Here is a 6,207-nt window from a genome sequence, read left to right as displayed (position 1 = left end):
ACTTTTGACAAATGCCCTTCAGTGCAGTCAAGTTTTCGTTCGTAGACATCTTTTTCCACAACATTAGTAGACAAAACTAAATCCAAAAGTCACATACGGCAAGCTATAAGCCTATATGTTTGAAAAGGACAGAGGACATGTACATACGAGTCGGAGGAATGAAAACCACTTTTTTTTTCACCTTTTACACATTTTAATTAATTTTTTTATTGCTCTATTTTACTTATTTAATTAAATTATTAAAAATGAATGATAACGTGTAAAAAGTTAAAAAAAAGTGTGTGAAAATTAACTCTCACGTTCCATTTAACATAGAACATATTTTTCTCCTTTTGCAAGCATCTTAAACCAATAAATGACTTGAACAATAATTCCTTTTATATTGGGCAAAAATGAAAAAGGCACACGAGACATGATGATAGGAAATGAATAATGAGTTCAGTGAGTCTGAGTTGTTATAGACAGGGAGGGGTTCCAACTCACCTATATTTGTTTTATTATTTTTTGTATAAGCAATATTTTATTTTAGACTAATCAAAACTATAAAGAAGAAAATGCAAACTCAAATGCATAATTGAAACACATATGTTTTTTTAATAGAAAAAGGTATGATATTCATTGATATGAAAGAGAATACATACCTAGTTGAGAATATGGTGCACAAATGGGCTTGATAGAAACCTTGCCGTGGATTTTAATCTGGTCGAATTGAAACACATATGTTGTAGTCAATGTGATTATGTCCTCGTTTGCTTTCTATACTTGTTAATTACGGTATCATTCAATGTTACGGTGTTTTAATTGTTAGATTTGATTCCATAACTATTTAGGTCTTTTATTTCCAATTTCAATTATTTATTTATGTATCATTCAATATTCATATTAATTAAGCCAAAGTTGCAGTGCCAATCTAAAAGAGAATTAGAGGAGCAGGTAACAGTAATACCTAAATCAATTAAATTGTAGCTAAACAGCAAACTTGCAAGCTAAAAAAGTAGATATATATCATCACCAAAACCACCATTCCTGCCCTACTTTTTAACCAATTTTCCCATGGATATATGCTTTTGTCCTCAAATTTTCCAGATCTCCATGAAATTAAAGGATCCAACATATTATGCATGCAGGATCAGAATGTTGGGGAAATTTGATAGTTGACCTCATTGGAATAGATGTAGAAGATGCACATACAAATTGCAAAGCAGTTTGCCTACCATTTGATTAAGGCTTTTTAGCCAAATTCGTCAAATAAGATCGAACACCTGCACATCCATGAAGCTCTTCTGTTTAGTTTCCGTCAATAACTCCATTTGAAGAAAATATACAACACAAACTGAAAATTTATGTGCTTTTTTCTGTTTACACATGTAAAATATGAAGACTTGTAAAATGTGAATACTTGGATATGAAGTCAGAGAGGCTAAGGGGAGGTGGTGGTGATGATGGTTTAGTTGCTTCTTTCTTGTTGACTCAAAAGAAATCTCAAGTCAAAATCACTTCCCTAGTTGTTCCTTTTAATCCTTCAATATGAAACCCAGAAAAAGCAAACCTACTCAATTCATCAATGTTTGACTTGGATTCATTTTATTTTATTTTTCTTTAATTATTTTCTTAAATTTCAGAATTAGTTAATAAGAGGCAAATCAAATATTAGTTTAGCGTATTTTTCTTCTTAGAAATGAAAGAGATTCTAATAAAGCGTTAAAAAAGAAAAATCTGTTGTATGCATAATTTACTGAACAATTATGGAGGCCTTAGAGAGAGGGGTGCGGCAATAGGTAGAGAGAATGAGAGAGATGTGTAATTGTGGGTATGTTCTATTCCACCCCATTGTGCCTTTATTTATAGTAGTAGAAAGGGTTAATTCCTTTCCCTTTAGGATTACAACATTTAATAGGTAATCTACTCCTAATAAGAATATAAGATACATTTCCATATCTACTAGGATTTACACAATCACATTCCTAATCTAATAGGACTGCAACACTCCCCTTTAAGTGTGTAAATACTCAAGTAAATGGCACATCAGGTCTTCAGCGATGAAGTAAATATAGTTAATGAAGTCGTCGGCACAATGAGTGAATGTGAGTCTCATATCAACATAAGAATGCATGAAAAGTAAAACTCACAAAACTTTACTATGGTAAGACCCAAGGTGGGAGAAAAACCCATAGTTTAAGGAGAAAGTGAGAAGTTGCATTAAGTCAAAACTATACGTCTTTTGGACGCAAGTAGAAGAGCTCACAAGGTATGATCAGCCCAGGATGGGTGCCTCGTTAAAACCTAGTTAGGTAGCAAAAACCCAGTAGGAAATATGCTCCTAATTGTAGGGAAAAAGAGTACATTAAAATCAAGTGAGTATACTTTTGGACACTCCCCCTGAGTTTGACATAACTTCCAAATGAGAACTACAAACATTGTATATGAATAGTTAGGCATACCAATTCCTCGGACAAGCTTCTGGAAGGTTGACTTCAGTAGTGACATCGTGTAGAGGTCGGCAAGGTTGTATGGGATCGGCTTGCATGACTTCAATCTCCTGATGATTTGCTGATGTAGATGCAATATGTCTTGGCGTTGACTTTGTTGATGTATCATGGCTTGGTCGGATGGATACATGCGACATAGTCTTTATGGATTGTCGTTGAGATTTCAACGATGGATGAAAACAACAAGTACTTGGAATATGCTCAACAAGAACTTCTAACCATGTCTCACTTGTGGCGTAGTGAAGTGAGGTGAGTCTTGGAGCGATTCGAAGATTTTGTAACTAAGGTCATATCGTGTACCTCCAAGATATTGTGATGTCTCTTAACGGTAAAGACATAACCATTCGGGGATTTTACCTTGTGCGGGTTTGATAAGTAACATGTGTCAGCATAACAAACAAGGCAAGCATCATTTCGAGGATTAAGGGGGTTGGATCCACTAAGATGCATTAGGATTTGCCCATGTAGTACCTTCAGGGTACGTCTTTAATACCAATTCAGTGGATGCGTGTAAGCGCGATGTTGCATCTTTACCAAAATCAACAGCGAATGAGATGTCCTGTCTAAATACAATGAGCTAAGTACAACGAAGCGCAAAGTTGAACTTTAGATATGGAATTTCGGATTCCATAACCTCTTCAAGGGTCTCATTTACATATAACGTATGGACGATCAAAGGTATACTCAAAGGTAACACATTCGGGGTGTAGTTCAACTGGTAGACCAAAATACTGTCAGAACAATGCTTCAAATTTAGGTCAAGGCATAAATGAGTTTTCCTAAGATCCTTCATCTCAAATTCCATCTTCAGGTGCGAGGCGGTTTTCTCAAGCTCTTCCGGAGTCTTAGTGAGATTCGTGTTAACGACATAAACTGTAACTCTAGTAATTTGGAATAAGACTTCATAGTTTAACACGCAAGGGCATAATTCATATCACTGGCTGATCAAATAATCACTCAGACGAGTATACCTCATCTGTCGGATTGTAAATGAACGCCTCAAACAAGTTAAGAGGGTGTTCCGTGGTTTTGGAATTATTTGAACCAGTCCATGTAATTCTTCAAGAACATACATGTAAATCTTCGTATCTATATCCCCATGGAGAAAACACTAATCACATTTCATAATGCTGTTATCAATCACAGGAAGTTTGAGAGAAACCTTACGCCGTAAGGCGTGCATTATATCGCACTGTTTCATTCATCTCAATACGCTTCCTTTCCCACTTGTAACACAATAGGGTTACCTTGGGCAATAGGAATGACAGGTCCAATACACACTTTGGTAAGGAATTTGACCTGGATTGTAACTTTAGTTGTCCAATTAGTTATACGTTGTCACTTAATCAACAGAACATGGTCTGATATCGTCGCTTTTCATTTATATCGGTAGCTACGAAATAAGTGAAAACATCATCGATGATAATCTCATTTCAATTCCATTTTCTCATCCAAACTAGTATACTGGACCAAGAACTTTAAGTCTCGGGAGAAATCTGGATTAATCTGCGATCGAGTTTATATTCATTATTGTGCCGTATCTTCCTCTTCTAGGGAAGTGAATCCTACGAACCGAATGATCTATCGTGTTCCAGGCCAAGACAAATTGATTGGCTATCCGCCGATGTATTAGACCGTCTAACAGGGGCGTCCAAACCATCCGGGCAGCACACCCTCCAAGGATGTTGACTCGGCGTCCGTTAAGTACGTCTATCCTTGTAGACATGTTTGCAGTTAGTATATGATCTTGTCACTTTAGCTAGATCAGAGGAATGTGTCTGGAGCAACATTCTGAAAACTAGAATTCATTGCACTTGCTTATCATACTTGTGCGGTATGGGGATTGAGATGAGACATAGTGGGCAATGTCCACACAAATTTGCGTTGTTCTACAGAAACGTTGACATTCTTATCTCCTTCTAACGGCGGAAATACTGTCTCATTAAAGTGACAACCTGCAAATGAGCGGTAAAGAGATCATGTGCAAGGGTTCAAAGAGAGCTAGTGTGAAAGAGAATTATGATCGACAAAAGATACACATCATTCTTTGAGGACCCATGGTGGTACGTTGCGGCAGTGCAACTTGGCACATGGAATGCATACCCAAATGCATAAATACGAAAATCATTAGGTTCGTACCCAGTAGCCAACTGTAACGTCATATAGGTTGGGTGGCAAGGGGCCTTAAGGTGGACCAACATAACTGCATACAAGGATTGCATAGCCCTAGGCAGAAACCGAAAACTTAGTACGTTTACCAAAATTCGGGCGATCATTTAAATTGCACTTTATGATCACTAGGCAAGGCTATTTGGGGTGAATCATGGGAATTCGATGTTCAATTATAAACCCAAAGCAACATGCAATACTTTATCGAAAACTATCGATATAAACTCTCTGGCATTATCAAGTCTCCCAGACCTTATGGGATAAGTAGAGTGGTGAACCCTTAATCGGCCATGAGGTCTAGCAGCAATGTGTGTGGACAAACATGTGACCAGTTTGTCGATTCATCAACCAAAATCATAAGTATTTATATGGTCCACATTTTGGTTGGATTAGTCCACATATATTCCATTGAATCCATTGTGAAAAAAGAGTCGTGTCATATCTTCGTGAGGAATGATATTGAAAATCAATTTCCCTAATGAGCATGCTTGGCAAAGTGTGCTTGTAGGCACAAGATCCTTACTTCAGGTAAGGAGATGTGGTGTAGCATCATTGTTCGACTTAAGTGTCCCAAAAGGTCATGCCAAAGTAAGTAAGCTCAATCACCAAGCTCCAGGCTGGTTACATATGGTGTATTCCCAATTAAGAGACAACCTATTGGCCCCAAATCAAAGTTTCGGGCTCATTTTTGGAGGTGGTGCAAAGATATTCACTCTGTTTTCTTCAGTGGTTTCATTTATGATCATTGTCATCTCGAATATCCTTAAAAACTCAACGTCAGGGAGAATTTAAGGTCTCTTAAATTGTGATTCAATACCATTCATACAACTAGGAGCGTGCCAATGCTTTTAATCAGGTTGGATAGACCTGAAGTCGTTGTTAGAGATGTGATTTAGGTGTAAAGTTAGTATGCGTAGTACGCATTCATCCAGACAACTAACTTTCCTACATTCCTACCTAATCACGTGTTTAATTGAATCAGTCACATGTATTAAGAACACATGATTAAATTAACTCATATTCGAGGACAATATCAATAAGATTATGCATAAGTAAAACATACACCAAACTTGAATCCAAGAACATGAAAAAATGTTCATAAAGTAAATAGTTTACTAAGGGGATTCGGCCAATAAGGCCATCCATGTCAAAATTCTGCTCTTCCAAAGGTGTTTGGTGAAGTAAAATTAGGCTCACATATTGACTACTAGAATGATACTTCTTAACAACATTGGTAGGGGCACGAACATGTGCATAACCAATGGTCTATTCCATCGAGATAGAAATAGATTTTGCAGGGTTAAGGTTTGGGAATACTATCCCTTATTTTTGAAGTTTTAGGTCTTAGGTACCAAGGATCACACTTCGAGCATGATGCCACACCTTGGTAAACCCTGATTCTACCATATGTTGTAAAAACAAACTCGAATTGGATTATGAGATAATGTGCCATTCGGTGTATCCCAGCTGAAGCAGTGCATCACCATTCAGTAGGCTTTGACTGAACTGGGTCGAGCTATTCGGTAGACTCCAGCTGAACTGGGTCCAT

This window comes from Malus sylvestris, chromosome 13 (genome assembly GCF_916048215.2).
Source record: "Malus sylvestris chromosome 13, drMalSylv7.2, whole genome shotgun sequence".
In the NCBI taxonomy this organism is placed as follows: Eukaryota; Viridiplantae; Streptophyta; class Magnoliopsida; order Rosales; family Rosaceae; genus Malus; species Malus sylvestris.
Note: the sequence above shows the minus strand (reverse complement) of the source record.